Source organism: Aquarana catesbeiana, linkage group LG02 (genome assembly GCF_042186555.1).
Source record: "Aquarana catesbeiana isolate 2022-GZ linkage group LG02, ASM4218655v1, whole genome shotgun sequence".
In the NCBI taxonomy this organism is placed as follows: Eukaryota; Metazoa; Chordata; class Amphibia; order Anura; family Ranidae; genus Aquarana; species Aquarana catesbeiana.
This window is the reverse complement of record NC_133325.1, coordinates 220,802,924-220,820,878: the sequence shown is the minus strand read 5'-3', so window position 1 is coordinate 220,820,878 and position 17,955 is coordinate 220,802,924. Positions and strand designations below refer to the sequence as shown.

General features: G+C 41.7%; 1 protein-coding gene across 1 annotated transcript in view; it reads right to left on the bottom strand.

Moving 5' to 3' along the window:
- The window catches only part of TDRD3 (tudor domain containing 3), a 467,037-nt gene that overhangs the window by 227,392 nt on the left and 221,690 nt on the right, over positions 1-17,955 (bottom strand). The gene's annotated exons all lie outside the window — the stretch shown is intronic.

The following is a 17,955-nucleotide window of genomic DNA, read 5'->3' as shown; positions in this document are numbered from 1 at the left end:
TTGGAGACACAGCAGCGGCTCTTTCAGGGCGCTTTGCAGGCGCTATTTTTAGCGCTGCAGCACCTGCAAAGCACCCCAGTGTGAAAGGAGTCTTAAGTTACTTTAGGTGACTACACTTGTGGCTTTTTTTATTTATTTTTGTTTTTCACTACTGAACATCTATTTAAAAACGCACACTTTGTTATTTTTTGGATTTTTATAACATAATGCACTTTTGAATTTTAACATGCTTTTGGCAAGGGGAAATTTTCTCTGAAGACCTCTAAAGAAAAAAATTAAAGGTGCACTTTCTGGAGAACTGCCAGGAAGCTAAAGCCAGAAAGATCCTTTAAAAATGCACAATATTAAAATGCATTGTCAAAAACAGTGCCAATTTAAATTGATGACACCGGTATTAATGCGCACTTAGGGCACAGAGATATAAGTGGGTCCCCAGGACATGACTAGAAATGTTGCTGGCTTGAGGAACACTGCTACAGGCAAAAGTTTGTGTTTACATTTCCTTTAGTTTTGAAACAAAATTTCTATGAATTATTTTAATACAATGATGCTGCTTCTCAATCTTAAAATGAAAATGGATAACTTATACCGAAGGAAACTTAGAGATGTATCTCACTGTATTTTCAAATTTATTTTTTTGGGCACAGCAAGCCAAAATAATCCAAGCCTTTCTTAAACAACAATAACCGCATGCAGCGTGTAAGCAACAAAGGCATCCACCTACAGAGAAAGAATTTCAAAGAGTGTATTTAAATGTTACAAAACCACGGCTAAGGTGTCAGCTTAAAAGAACGCTATACTAAGCATATGTTTAGTGTCAACATTTGAGATAACCTACAATACCGCTTCTAGTCACTTATCTTTATTAAAGTTCTGTGTTTTCAAGTCTTATGACAGATGCCAGGTATGTTGCAAAGAACACCAGACAAAAAAAACTGAGCAGTACCTACACTACGCAGATAGCGATTAACTAGTGTATAGTTCTTTGTTTCTGAATGCAGAGAAATGAGTTCTGCTCCACTAAGTATTGGCTCCATAGCAGAATGTATAATGATTCAAACCTGCCACTGCACAATTTACAATTCTTTCCAACGGCAAACTAAACCACTTTAGCAATGGAAAGTATTATTTAAATCCAGTTAAAACTGTCTTTATTTATCCACAAAGGCATAAATAAAACCATTTTTGGTGCAAATTGTGCAAAAGGAAAACAATAGAGCAGAATACGCAAAACATGCATCAGAAATATAGAAGGAAAGGTAATTCAACTCTGTCGCGCTAACTGATACATATACCACAAGACATATACCCAGATGGGAACAATTCAAAATGGAAATAGTGAGAAGATAAAAATGATGGTGCAAAAGTCCACACGCTATGTGAATAAATAGGAATAATTCAAAGAAACTTCAAGTGTCCCACCAGACCAGGAACCTCTACCAAAATGGTCACAAATTAACTGAAATGAAATGTACTGTATATGACCCTCTAATATAGAGAATTCTACATCAACAGTATCCCCACCGGTCTTCCTTAGAGTCCTCTAATGGCTCAGCATGCTTACGTCATCACTCAACCGGACATGACTTGGAATTTGATCTATGTGCCAGACAGAATTATTTGTTTAATGCGCAACCATCTGTTGAAGCCTGTAAGTGCAATACTTCTAAAAGAGTAAAATCCCACAAAAACATTTCTATGTGGAGCGCCTGCTCTTGTTTTGCCTTCTGACCATGTGTGGCTGGTAGGGGAGATTTGTATGACAAACCGGTTTATTAGAGGACTCTGCTGCCGGGTCATGGTGCAAAGGAGACTCTGTCAGCGATGCGTTCCCACACCGTTGTTCTGACCTTACTTAGAGGGGTGCGAAGCCTGCTCTACACAGAGGTGCAGCCGTGAGAGAGAGAGAGAATGATGTCATCTCTCACCACCCACCCTCAGTCTGGGACAGTACCGCTAGCTAGTATACCCATGCTGAGGAGAGGCTGTCAGCACCTGTACTGCACTCTGCAATGCGGGGGGGCTGACACGTGATTTTTACATTTAAATGAATTAGTAACAAGCTGCTATTTTTTGGTGACAGGTAACAGTGACAATTCACATCTGGTGGCTGGATAGTAACAATCCACATCTGATGGCAGCTAACAGTGACAACCCGCATCTGGTGGCAGGTAAAAGTGACAACCCGCATCTGGTGGCAGGTAACAGTGACAATCCGCATCTGGTGGCAGGTAACAGTGACAATCCGCATCTGGTGGCAGGTAACAGTGACAATCCGCATCTGGTGGTAAGTGACAAGCTGAATCTGGTGGCAGGACACGTGGCAAGGGACAATCCGCATCTGGTGGAGGGTGACATGGCAAGGGACAATCCACATCTGGTGGCAAGCGACAAGCTGCATCTGGTGGTAGGTGACATGGCAAGTGACAGGCTGCATATGGTGGCAATTGACAAGCTGCATCTGGTGGTAGGTGACGATGGCAAGTAACATGATCAGGGCTTCCTCTGATTATCATTCTACATTATGGTGGGTTGAACTATTATAATAAAATGTAATGAAATAATGCGCTTCAATCATCCTGACACCATATCAACCACGGTGCCGTGATGACTGAAGCACCAACACCAGCAATTGCCCTGACAAATTGCCCATGAAAAACCTGCATAATATTCTTCTACACAGCCGGTTCCCGCTGCCAAAAAGGTTGGGGACCGCTGCTGTACCATATGTGGTTTATGACTTCATTTTATTAGAGTTGCATATACATTTGCTAAGCCTTCATTTGTGACCCTTCTGGTGGAGATTCCTGGTCTGATGTGACACTTTCAAGATTTTTTGGTGTGGCGTGCATTTGTATCCCCCCCCCCCAGTCAATGCTTTGTACAACCACCTTTTTGGGTATGTCTCTACCAGCTTTGCATATCTAGAGAGTGACATTTTTGCCCATTCTTCTTTGCAAAATAGTGCTAGCTGTCAGATTGGATGCAGAGCGTCTGCAAACAGCAATGTTCAAGTCTTGTCATAGATTCTCAATTGGATTTAGGTCTGGACTTTGACTGGGCCATCCTAACACATGAAGATACTTTGATCTAAACCATTCCATTGCAGCTCTGGCTGTAGGTTTAGGGTCATTGTCTTGCTGGAAGGTGAACCACCGCCCCAGTCTCAAATCTTTTGCAGACTCTAACAGGTTTTCTTCTAATATTGCCCTATATTTGGCTCTATCCATCTTCCCATCAACTCTGACCAGCTTCACTGTCCCTGCTGAAGAAAAGCATCCCCACAACATGATGCTGCCACCACCGTGTTTCACGGTGGGGATGGTGCGTTCATAGTGATATGCAGTGTTAGTTTTCCGCCACACATAGCGTTTTGCTTTTAGGCCAAAAAGTAAAATTTTGGTCCCATCTGACCAGAGCATTTACTTCCACATGTTTGCTGTGTCCCCCACATGGCCTCTTGCAAACTGCAAATGTGACTTCTCATGGCTTTCTTCTTGCCACTCTTCCATAAAGGATACATTTGCAGAGTGAATGACTAATAATTGTCCTGTGGACAGATTCTCCCACATCTTCTCCGGGAGCTGAGATGGTATGTTAAGCGACATCCTGCCCAACAGGCAACCCTCCAAGGGACGGTCATGCATCAGGCTGTGATGTGTGAGTAAGCATGTGTGATCACAATAACCAAATTGGAGCTGTAGAAAGTAAATAGAATTATAAAGGTGAGTGATGAGTATTGAATAAACTGAATAATTTTCAAGTCACACGTTGAGCTAACAGATGTTGTGTTCAAATCGCATACTTCATCTTACCACATCATTGTGGATTCTGTTCATGCATTATGTATTTGACTATATTCTAATCATGTGCTATTCAATTTTGGGCTTTTCTATATGTATCATGTGCCATCCATTTTTTGGATTATTTATGTATTATGTATTGCTGTATGAAATGTTTTTCATTTAATATCTTACTTCATGCAGGTATTTAATTATATGTGTAGTATATACATTTTCTATGAGACAAATGTCCTACTCCTTTACATATATTATAGATATGTCAATTATAATGCCAACACTTGACCATCTGCGTACTTCATTTAAAGTCCTGCTTCCCTGTTCTCCTTTGTATTAAAGTGAATAGTGCTAAACACAGCTAGTGTTTAGGCACGATTAAAAGCATTTAGCAGAGTCAATTGTTTTTTCTGCCAAAACTCTGTTGCTCCTGGATGCACTGACAGTGGGGTTTTTTCCTATCTAAGGTCTCTTGCTGCTAAAAAGTCTACGTGTGCATTGACAGGCTAATATGCAGGGGAGTTTAGACGCAAAAAATAACAAAACAAAAAAAAAACAGACGCCCTTAGGAGCAGCTGTAAAAACATGTGCATGAGGCCTAAAAAGTCAAATATACACTCAAAAAGAAATGAAAGACCTGCACTTATCATGAGCTTTGTATCATAGGGAACAAGTCTTTAGGTACATGGCACCTGCAAATTAATCAATAGTCCTCAAACTTTGCACAGTTCTTATGACAGCATTTTAACAATACACCTGACAGTAAACGTTGACTGCCATATTAGTTCTCCCCTTTCTCAAGTTGCAATAAACCAATGTACTACTGGGAATCATAATGCTATAATTTTCACTTCAGACTCCAACCAATACTAACACCATACACAGATCAGTCATTATGACCACTCACCATAACCCATCGAGGCATGGACATCACTAGACCTCTGAAGGTATGCTGTGGTATCTGGCACCAAGCAGTTAGCAGCAGATCCTTTAAAGCAGTAGTTAACTTTTTTTTTTTTAACTTGTATGTACAGGTCAGTTTAAAATCAGGCTTACCAGTATGTGCACCATTTGGCAAATAATCACAGCAGCAACCAGTGACTCCATGATGCATGTGCAGTGCGCTCTGCATTTAGGGCACACGCGATTGTGACTCCCATGCGCATGCCCCGGAAACTGCAACCCAGAAAGAAGACCAGCTGAAGCTAGATGCACCTTCAGCTGTGTCAGTGAGGCCTATTATCTCAGGAAGAGGAGCCATCACGAAAAACTTAAGTCGGGTAGTAGATGAACACCTCAGACCTTTTGTTACCAGCTTGCCTTCATACATCCAGGACATAAAACATTTATTGCAGGTGCTGGATTGAATTGACATCTCGGGTGGCACCATTTTAGCCACCATAGACGTGAAAGCCCTCTACAGTTTGATACCTCGATCCCAAACTAGTCATTTAGAACAATCTTTTAATGAATTTATTGTGATGTCACTTGATTAAATTTTAGACCATAATGTGTTCACATTCAATGGCTACCACCTTCTTTCAGATGCAGGGGGTGACCATGGGGACATGCTGCGCCCCAGCCTACGCTAACTTGTACCTGGGGGAGTGAGAGTGTCATCTGTTCATGGATGACAATTTCTCTATGTATGTGGACCACATACCTATGTGGTACCACTACATAGATGATATTTTTGTCTTGTGGGAGGGTCCAGAGGATATGCTTCCTATCTTACTACTCTAAACTGCAATGATGTTAACCTTGCATTCACTATGTCTCATAGTGCATCCAGTGTTACCTTCTTGGACGTAACTATTGCAAAAAACGAGGAGGATGTGTTGTCCTGTGAGTTGTTTTTGCAAAACAACAGCGGGAAACATTATCTTACATGCCACAAGTTTCCATCCACGACCCTTGGTAACATCTATCTTGTATAGTCAATACCATCCCGCAGACGAAAGTGCTCCAGTGAGGAAGCTTTTATCAAGGAGGCTAATTTACTCAGAATACGTCTATCTAAGAGAGGCTATAGCCAGAAATGTTTGAAAAAGGCATTCAAGCAAGGGAACTCTACCACCAGAAATGATCTCCTGTTCTCTAAAAGAAAGGCACAAACGGCTGATATCACTAGACTTATAACAAAATACTCTACCAAACACAACAGGGTTAGATGCATTATAAACAAATATTGGCACCTATCAACCATAGACCCCACAGTGGGTTCCTTTGTCCCCCAAGCCCCTCTGATTACCTACAGACAGGTGACATCTGTGGGTGATCAATCAGTACAGAGTAAATACCGAGGACATACACGAGGCGATTCCTGTAAACTGCGAGGAACCTTTCGGTGTGGCTCCTGCTCACATTGTCAATACATAGACATGAGATGAGACATACGACTACCCAATGATCGCCTGTTTACCTCCAAACATTTTGCTAACTGCCAAACTTCAGGGGTAGTCTACCTCTTACAATGTGAATGTGGTTGCTTTTATGTGGGTAAGACTGTTCGCTGACTGGACATAGCTGATCACATAGGTAAAGAGCCACATCATCGACTCTTTACCGAGATCGGGTTCATGCCGAGTCCAAGCAAGCGCGGTGAGAGTGGGGCAATGTCATATGATGTCATCCCAGAACAACAGAGCACCCCGTCCGCTGTCATTTGTCTATACAGCGGGCGGGAGGTAACTATAGTATAACTAAAGGCAAAACGTGTTCTTTAGCTTTGGATAGAGTAGAGAGGGATTATATCATCTATCAATTTTTATTGTTGCTTGTGCCCCTGTTAGGGAGATTCACCCTATTCATTTGTCCGGTTTATCATTAAAATTTAAAGTTAAAAAAATCCCAATTTTGGGTTAACCCAAGAAAAGTAAGAGGGCACATTTTCCAAAAGGAACAGTAGGTCTTATGACATGCTGCTCCCTGAGAGATTTCCCTTATTTGCAGGGGTTTTCTCTCACTCCTGGGACAAGTAATGAAGGTAAATCTCCACAATGAGATACAGATGGCAAAAAGGCAAAAAATAAATCAACAGGTATAACCCTCACCCCTTACTCTATCCAAATTGAAAGAAAAAAAGTTTTGTCTATAGTTCTGCTTTAACAATTTCAGCAATTTGAACTACAATAGCTGTTCTATTGAATCATACTACATGGGCCAGCCCTTGCTCCCCATGTGCATCAATGAGATTTGCCCACTCATGACCTGGTCGCCATTTTGTTGGTTTTCCTTCCTTAGTTCACTTTCAGTCGGCTCAGACCACTGCAGACCGGAAAACAACCTACTGGAGCTGCAGTTTTGGAGAAGCTCTGACGCATTAGTCTAGCTATTGCAATTTAACCCTTGTCAAAGTCGGTCAAATCCTTATGCTTACCAATTTTTTTCTGCTTTCAACACATCAACTTAAGGAACAACATTTTCACTTGCAACCTAATATATCCCACCCATATTCAGATACCGCTGTAACAAGATAATAAAAGTTATTCAATTTACCGCTCAGTGGTCATAATGTTATGGTTGATTGATGTAAATGGGAACATGCAGCATTTAAATATCTGACACTATTGCCACCCTCTAAATATATTTTTATAGAATAGAAATAGAACTAAAGCACAATTACATGGGGGCAATTGATAGGCACACACTTATTATGGGGCATAAACTCACAAGAAATAAAAGCAAGGATAACAAAGATAACCTCAACAGTATGCACATTAAAATCAATTCTGCCATATAACGGTTGCTTCGAGATTTCTGTCCTGTGGATTTCCCAGGGCCTTTAGCAAGCTTTGGCACAGCCTAAAGATTGCTCAATTCTGCTACAAACTTGTGTAACGCTAAAGCTAAAAATCTTTGCTTAACACAACTGCATCAGAAATGAAGGGAGCTTGGGGTTTACAAAAAAAGGCATGACATTGGTCAAATGCTTTGCAAATGCTTCCTAAAGATGGTGTACTTTAGTTCTGGGATGAGCAGCTTTAGTGTACTGTATGTAGGAGAATGGCAGAAGCAATAGATTGTCAGTGGTGCCGTGTGTAATATGCTGCAGTTTTTCTGAGAACGGTACTCTGTATTACAAGGGAATTGCTTCTCCGTGCAAGTGATTGCCTGGCTGGGGGATTCCCCTGGCATGCCCACAGAGAGGGCACGCATGCCATAGGTTTGCCATCACTGGTCTAGACCTTTGTAAAACACATTTAAGACTATTTTGTCTAAAGCCTCGTACACACGATCAGATTGTTGGCCAACAGAGCATCAGACTTTTGTCCGAAGGGCGTGTGCCAGGAACTTGTCTTGTATACAAACGGCACACAACTGTCGGCCAACAAACACGAACGTAGTGACCTACTACGTGGAATTTCAGCTCTTGAGTGCCACCCTCTGAGCACTTTCTGCTAATGTCGTGTTTGGTAAGCATTGATTCCGAGCATGCGTGTTTGTACTTTGGACTTTTGTGTGACAGACTTGTGTACAGACGATATGAAAATCTGACAACAGGCCGTTGTCTGGCAAACATTTACTAGCCTGCCATCCAACATTTGTTGGCCGAAAGTTGGACAACTGTCTGAAGGAACATACTTAATAGTCAGATTTTAGGTAGTCTGTCATCACACAACCCCCTGCCAACAATCAAATCGTGTGTACGAGGCTTTACTTACCTGCTCTGTGCAAGGGTTTTGCACAGAACAGCCCCAATCCTCCTCTTCTGGGGTGCCCCGGTGGCGCTTCTGGCTCCTCCTCTTCATTGGGTGCCCATATGGTGAGCTGCTTTCCATGGGGGCACCCATGCGGGTGCGCTCACGAGTCCCGCTGCTGCGTCCATTGACATAGACAGCAGGACTCGGCCCTACCCCCAGCTTCTGTGACACTGGATTTGATTGACAGCAGCAGGAGTGGCTCCTGCTGCTATAAATCTATCCAATGAGGACCCAAGACAGTGCCTGGAGTCACTGGGCTTGTGCACATCGCTGGAACAATCAGGTTCAGGTAAGGAAAACGGGGGCTCTGGGGGCAGCTGCAGCACAGGTTTTTCACCTTAATGCATAGAATGCATTAAGGTGAAAAACCACGAGACTTCAAAACCACTTTAATTGTTTGTCTAATTTTTTTGTACAATTGTGTAGGGTCTTGTTTTTCATTTTCTTTTGATAAAAAATTCAATAAATTTATCTGTAAAAAAAAAAAAAAAAAAAAAAAAAAAAAAAGTATAAGAAAAAGGTGATCACTTAGTATAATGCAAAGGGGCATTTTATTTTTTGACTGCAATTCCACTTTAAATGGGTTTTAGCAAAGCTTTGCTACATGAGCACTCGGAAAGGATTACCAGTAACTAATCAGCGGAACAAAGTGCATGCCTTTCCTACTAGCAGTTATGAATAGTTTAATGTTCTTTTTAAATGCTGCAACACAATTTAACCTTGTATAGCTCAAATCAATTTGCAAGCCATTGTGAGCAGGGCTCTTGCTTGCATTGTATAAAAAGCATATTCACTTTCCCTACTTTCCTTAATCTTGGTAGACTGACAAGAAAGGTATTGCATTTAATAACTTCAGTAACATTTTATTGGCGATTGCATTACTGACATTTTCACTGGCTTTATACAAGATGATTGGTCACTTGTTGGGCAGAATCCATAATATTCATGACAACTACTGCCTTTCAGTTGACTGTCACACCAACTAAAAGTATGTCTGTGCCCAGCCTATGGACATTAAAGTTTTTATATATTTTTAACAAGCACTAAAAGCTTAAAGAGGTTCTTCACCATGAAAATAAACTTTCCTCCTCTCCAACACTTCCCCACTTTACAAACCTTTGTCTTTTTTGCTTTTTTTTTTTGGTTCTCGCACTTTCTGGTACCTCCTGGGATATGCACATCACATATCACATACCCCAGGAGGTATAGTCTTTTATTTACCAAAGCAGGAGGGGATGTGCCTATTGGGAGGTGGCGGCCTTAACCTGGAAGAGACGGCAACCTCACAATGATGTTACTGAAGAAAATGGCAGTGCTGGACCCAAGCGGTGGCAGCAGTGGAAGTGGATATCAGCAGGACAATGCTGGAACCGCTGGGCGGGTAAGTACTTAATTGGATCGCTTTTCCGTGGGGCAGCAGTGTCTGCTGCACTTGTGAATGAGCCCTTCATTGCAATTGGAGACAGCACCCTAATGCTCATTCACATGTAAAGTTGAGGGGTTGTAAAAACCTGCAGTTGAGCCACAGTTTTACCATCCCCAATCCCTACCTCATTTAGCTGCTGAGGCAGCAGCCAAAAAGGTGTACACATGCCGCAGCAGGAATTAAGCCCCGTGTTGCATTTGGTGGGCGCTACCGTCTGCCAATCGCGATCTATTAAAGTAAATGGGGCCACTCTACAAGCGCACCGCAACTGCATGCTTCTGCGAGGTCCAAGGGGTTAAAGCAGGTGGTAAGAAAGAAACACAATGCTGCCTACTTTAACCCCTTGCTTGCTGTAATGTGCAAGGTTGCAGAGTGGCCTCATTCACTTGAATTGGTCATGATTGGCAGGTACTACACCCACCAACCTTAACAGGGCATATAAATCCTGCTGTGGCTGCAACATGTGTATACCCCTCGCCACTGCAGCTAAAGGGGGTGCGGTGGTTGGGGCGGGGATGATAAAAACACATCCTAACTATGGGGTATTACCACCCCCCAAACTGCAAATGTAAATGAATCCTTAGTGTTTTGAGCCTCCTATAAGGCTGCTTTCACACTGATGTGGTGCGTTTAAGCTGCCAGCGGGTGCAGCGCAGTGCATCTGCTACTTTCCTGGGTTAGCTGCGCTTTGCCATAGACTACTATTATATCTCGCATGTGTGGTGCACTTTCTGAAAGTGCACCAAAACTCCTGCTTTTAGAAAGTGCACCAGACCCGTAGGATACAATAGAAGACTATGGCTAAGTGCAGTAAATCTGCAGGAAAGCTGCAAGTACACTGCACATGCGGTGTGGGTAAACTGTAGCACATCAGTGTGAAAGTAGCCCTATACTATTATGCCCAGTGTATTGCTTCACACTGACCTGAAGATCTCTTCTTTCTTGCTGCTCTGGAGACCACTAGCTGAGATAAGAGATGAAGTGCAGTTGGTATCACTCCGCATGGGACAGGAGCCAGCACTACAGAGGAGGCTTTGGCTTAGGCAATTCTTGCTCTCTACTACAGCTCCAACTTTACAAGTAGTTCCTCTGCAGTGCACTCTGTTTGATGCTCTGGGATGGTGGGTCAGCAAGCTCAGACAGTGATCTACTGGTTGCTGTCACCTGCTCTAGGGTGTCTGTTTTCAGAAAATATATGTTTGGGGGTTTTATGTAATCTTCAGACCTAAAATGATTTTTTTTAAACGTGTGCAAAAAATGCAAAAACGGCTGTGGATGTGAAAGTAATAAATGATAAATTCACCTTAGGACACATGTTACATGTTGCATCCATAACATTTGTTAGTTAAAAAAAATACTCGCTCCTAACGTTTTCAGCTGGCTCCTAAATTCAAAGCAAATTTGTCAAGCCCTCTATAAGAGGTATATAAAAGGAGACGATAGCACCTATTTTACATCCCTTAAAGATGCAGGAAATATCAAAACCTGGGATAGGTATTGTTTTAAATAGATTTTACATCAATAACATGCTGCTGCTTGCAATGTCATGTGTTCACACACGTACCATAAAGTGTCAACAATATTAATGCCGCACAGCTCATGATTATACATATAACCACCTTATTTCATGTATTAAAAAAATACTCCAATAAAATAAATAAATACCAAATGACGTCAAATCAAAAAAATAAAGGCTACAAAAAAAAAAAAAACCTGTTTGCTGGAAAATATAGATCACCGAACCAAAATCATATATTATATATATATATATATATATATATATATATATATATATATATATATATATATATTCACCCAAGAGTCCCTCCAAATATTTAAATAAAAACCTATATGCTGAAGATAGATCACTAACCAATAAATAATGCAATGGCACATCACACCTATATGTGTAATCAACACCACGTGCTAAATTGCAAATCATATATATTACAGTCCTACAAACTAATAGAAAATGAAAGTCCTCTTTTACCTTCCTCGGTGATATACAGTATCTCACAAAAGTGAGTACACCCCTCACATTTTTGTAAATATTTTATTCTGTCTTTTTCATGTGACAACACTGAAGAAATGACACTTTGTTACAATGTAAAGTAGTGAGTGTACAGCTTGTATAACAGTGTAAATTTGACATCCCCTCCAAATAACAACACACAGCCATTAATGTCTAAACTGCTGGCAACAAAAGTGAGTACACCCCTAAGTGAAAATCTCCAAATTGGGCGCAAAGTGTCCATATTTTGTGTGGCCACCATTATTTTCCAGCACTGCTTTAACCCTCTTGGGCATGGAGTTCACCAGAGCTTCACATGTTACCACTGGAGTCCTCTTCCACTCCTCCATGATGTCATCACAGGGCTGGTGGATGTTAGAGACCTTGCGCTCCTCCACCTTCCATTTGAGGATGCCCCAGACGCTCAATAGGGTTTATGTCTGGAGTCATGCTTGACCAGTCCATCACCTTTACCCTCAGCTTCTTTAGCAAGGCAGTGGTCATCTTGGAGGTGTGTTTGGGGTCGTTATGTTGGAATACTGCCCTGCAGCCCAGTCTCCAAAGGGAGGGGATCATGCTCTGCTTCAGTATGTCACAGTACATGTTGGCATTCATGGTTCCCTCAATGAACTGTAGTTCCCTAGTGCTGGCAGCACTCATGCAGCCCAAGACCATGACACTCCCACCACCATGCTTAACAGTAGGAAAGACACACTTGTCTTTGTACTCCTCACCTGGTTGCCCCCACACACGCTTGACACCATCTGAACCAAATAAGTTTATCTTGGTCTCATCAGACCACAGGACATGGTTCCAGTAAGCCATGTCCTTAGTCTGCTTGTCTTCAGCAAACTGTTTGCAGGCTTTCTTGTGCATCATCTTTAGAAGAGGCTTCCTTCCGGGACGACAGCCATGCAGACCAATTTGATGCAGTGTGCAGCATATAATCTGAGCACTCACAGGCTGACCTACCATGCCTTCAACCTCTGCAGCAATGCTGGCAGCACTCATAGGTCTATTTCCCAAAGACAACCTCTGCATATGACGCTGAGCATGTGCACCCAACTTCTTTGGTCAACCATGGTGAGGCCTGTTCTGAGTGGAACCTGTCCTGTTAACCACTGTATGGTCTTGGCTACAATGCTGCAGCACAGTTTTATAGTCTTGGCAATCTTCTGATAGCCTGGGCCATCTTTATGTAGAGCAACAATTCTTTTTTTCGGATCCTCAGAGAGTTCTTTGCCATGAGGTGCCATGTTGAACTTCCAATGACCAGTATGAGAGAGTGAGAGCGATAACTCCAAATTTAACGCACCTGCTCCCCATTCACACTTCAGACCTTGTAACACTAACGAGTCGCATGACACCGGGAAGGGAAAATGGCTAATTGGGCCCAATTTGGACATTTTCACTTAGGAGTGTACTCACTTTTGTTGCCAGCGGTTTAGACCTTATTTAATTGTATTAGATAACATTTTTACAAAAATGTGAGGGGTGTACTCACTCTTGTGAGGTACTGTATGTATAATCAAAACTTCTGTGTTAGTGAATCACTCATGCTTCCCTCAAAAATCGAAGGTAAAAGCATACGGTGATAGAGAGGAGCACAAGTAATTCACTATCACAGAAATTTTAATTGTACATATATCATGGAAAAAGATAAAGACTTTCATTATTGTTTGGACTATAATATGTATGATTTGCAATTTAGCACTTGGTGTTGATTACATAATGTATATATTCGTGATGTTCCATTGCATTATATATACGGGTTAGTGACATCTTTGGCACATAGTTTTTATTTATTTTTTTTATTCAAATATTTGGAAGGAATCTTGGATGATTATATACATTGATTTTGGTTCAGTGATATATAAACTATATTACCAAAAAGTATTGGGGCGCCTGCCTTTACACACACACATGAACGTTAATGGCATCCTAAGCCTTATGCCCCGTACACACGGTCGGACATTGATCAGACATTCCGACAACAAAATCCATGGATTTTTTCCGATGGATGTTGGCTCAAACTTGTCTTGCATACACACGGTCACACAAAGTTGTCGGAAATTCCGATCGTTCTGAACGCGGTGACGTAAAACACGTACGTCGGGACTATAAACGGGGCAGTAGCCAATAACTTTCGTCTCTTAATTTATTCTGAGCATGCGTGGCACTTTGTGTGTCGGATTTGTGTACACACAATCGGAATTTCCGACAACGGATTTTGTTGTTGGAAAATTTTATATCCTGCCCTCAAACTTTGTGTGTCGGAAATTCCTATGGAAAATGCGTGATGGAGCCCACACACGGTCGGAATTTCCGACAACAAGGTCCTATCGCACATTTTCCGTTGGAAAAATCCGACTATGTGTACGGGGCATAAGTCCGTAGGGTTCAATATTGAGTTGGCCCACCCTTAACCCTTCTGGGAAGGTTGTCCACAATGTTTAGGAGTGTGTCTATGGGAATGTTTGACTGTTCTTCCAGAAGCGCATTTGTGATGTCAGGTACTGATGTTGGACGAGAAGGCCTGGCTCGCAGCCTCCACTCTAATTCCTCCCAAAGATGTTCTATCGGGTTTGTAGGCCAGTCAATTTCCTCCACCCCAAACTTGCTTATCCATGTCTTTATGGACATTGTTTGTGCACTGGTGCGCAGTCATGTTGGAACAGGAAGGGGCTGTAACGAAACGTCCCACACTCCACTTGAGTGCTTTTGTCATACACCGCTTCCTTCCAGTCAGAATATAGATATCAGATCTTACAACTACAAACTAGGCAGTACTCGTTTTGGCTGCTGACCATGAACTATTTATTGAAAAACAGGTACACAGAGGTAACACAGGGCGGGGTAGACTGTCCAATCAGTAGGGAGAGCTGTTGGAGGAATTCCCCCCCTACCTCCTCACAGCAAATACACATGCGCATATATATATATATATATATATATATATATATATATATATATATACACACACACACACACACACACACACACACACACACACACACACACACAGTGCTCACCAAGGTAAGCTGGGTTCCACAAGCCCCCCCCCCCCGCCCAAACAGGGGCCATCGCCAAACTGTTCACACAAAGTTTGGAGCATGAAATTGTGCAAAATGTCTTGGTATGCTGACGCCTTAGGAGTTCCTTTCACTGAAACTAAGAGGCCAAGACCAACCCCTGAAAAACAATCCCACACCATAATACCCCCCTCCACCAAAAGATTTGGACCAGTGCAAAAAGCAAGGTCCATAAAGAAATGGATGAGCAAGTTTTGGGTGGAGGAACTTGACTGGCCTGCACAGAGTCCTGACCTCAACCCGATAGAACACCTGTGGGATGAATTAGAGCAGAGACTGAGAGCCAGGCCTTCTCGTCCACATCAGTGCCTGACCTCACAAATGTGCTTTTGGACACACTCTTAAACCTTGTGGACAGGTGATATTTATAATTTTTATTTTCTTGATTTGACATATTTTGATATTTAATGGAGTATAGCGTGATGCTTGAAAGGGGGGCTATATATATATATATATATATATAAACAGTGATCTGTGCAGCGTTGATATTGTTAAGTCAAGTTGGCAGTGTGCACTATTTTGTTTGCACTTGCCACCTCACAGAGCCAAGCACTGCGTAAGGAGGGTTTAGAGACAGTATTTGCAGGTGCCATGGGTGAGGTTTGCGTGGAAGAGAAGCCCATCTGATGACCCAACCAGGACATCACAGAAACTGTTCAAGGATCAAGGACAGCGGATTTCCACCTATATGAGAACTAAGTGAAATGAGGAAAGTAATACAATATATACAGCAGAGGAACTGATGTGCGGAGTATAGTGTGCATGCAGCATTTTATTTGGACTATCCAGACTGAGAAGTGTAGTGGTGTTATTTGACACTGATTTTTATATGCTACTGAAGTTCAGTTTTTACTTGTATGAAGTTGTTTTTTTTCTTATTTAAGTAATATTTGGTAAATTTTAAAAAACACACACAATCAGGACTCACAGAAAAAAAAAAGTATATTAGGTACATACTTTAAAATATTCTAGAAATTGTGTTTTATAATAAGCTAGACATAAAAAAAACTTGCTAGTGCGAGCAGTGGAACATGTTGATGTCTTACTTAGCAGCAAAGTTTTAAAAAGTATACATATGTTTTTATTGTCTTCTTTCACACTACCAGCGCCCAGGCGTCAGCGGTAAAGCGCCACTATTTTTAGCGGCACTTTACCGTCATTTTTGCAGGATTTTCGGCTGCTAGCGGGGCACTTTTAACCCCCGTTAGCGGCCAAAAAAGTTAAAACTGCCCGCAAAGCACTGCTGCAGGGGTGGTGTGTTCACTGCTCCTACAGCGCTACAAAGAAGCTGCTTGCAGGACTTTTTTTGACGTCCTGCCAGCACAGCGCCCCAGTGTGAAAGCACTCGGGCTTTCACACTGGGATTACAGCTGAGGGGCTTTTTTCAGGCGCTTTACAGGCGCTATTTTTAGCGCTAATGCGCCTGAAAAACGCCTTCAGTGTGAAAAGGGTCTAAAGATAAAGGGCATCCACTCTGTTGTTCCTATACTGGTTGGTATGATCCTTTGCACATCTGTCAGTAGGAAAAAGCTATGATACTCAGAGGTGCTGCGTGTCAATCTACAAACAAAAGCTTCTGAAATGATTCCGACAATAAGGGCACCTGACAAACTACAAGTGCCTATCTAAAATGCAACATAAAGGAGAAGATAAAAGCAGCAATTCATTTCTGCCTGTAGGAAACTCCTTCACTTTGCACAGTGAGAATACATTTGTAGGAATGTCACACAGCTACTACTGCAATGAAAAGATTATTTGGACATCTATGCTAACAGTGACATCTTGTGGTAAGAATGGGGAACTAGAATCCACTGTCACCTTCACTATGTGACTCAACTGACTACTGATACAAGCAAATGTAGATTGCTGAATTAGCAAACTAAAGGAGATCTATGGTCACAGCATACACTTTCATTTTTTAACATCAGCATTGTAATAGCAAAACAAACAAATATTTTTGCCAATCCAATATAAACTTACTTATTACTGGTTGATGCTAAATTGATTGTTTAATAATTTTTTTTTAAGGGTGGCACTTCTACTTTACATGGTCAGTAAGAGACCTTAGGGTACAGTTTGTTACTGGAGGCTGGAACTGGAACACTTGGCATGTTGGGCTTTAGAGAGACATATCCTTCAGTAGTCAGCGTTTCTTTAGGTTACTAGTCCATGCCTAAAGACAGTTTAGGGTTTTAGACAGTTTAGAGGTTTAGTGCATTAACCTCTTGTTGCATCTGCAGGATGTGCAATTCTTATATAATGACACATCTTAACTCCTCTCCCTATTTTATTTGACCTAACGGAGGAACCCCCATACCTTACAATTGTGGGACTGTTGCCTGGATATCATAGAGGTTATAGTTCTGGTGCTGTACTCAATGGTGAGTGTACACTAAGGTAATTGTATGTATGCAGTTTTATTACAATTAAAAGAAATTCTCCTTTAAAAAATAGTAATAAATGTACATTGTTTTGCAGGTAGAAAAAAAAAGTGCATTTATTATTATTTTTAGGAGCCTGCAGAGAATTGCACCTGCAATCAGCAGATTTCAGGAGTAATGCTAGGCTCTTGTAGACTATCCATGTAGCCGTCTGCCCATACCTCCAATACAAGCAGACAGGAAGATCAATGAACTACCTCATCAGCGCCCTGGTAGTTCATTTGGAACTACAAACCGACAGCCGCAAAGGCTGCTGGTACTTGTAGTTCATTCATTCACAGAAACCTGTGAATGAATGTCATGGCCATGTGGGTGAGGTGGGAGAAGATCCCCAGCCCGCTGTCATGGACAGACATAACAAAACACTTTTAATGGTATATTTAACAAACTAAAAGTGAGCAAATAATAATAATAAGTACGTTATAAAGGGCTTTCATACGCTTAGGCACTGTGAATCAAACAATTCGATTTTTATTTCTTAAATA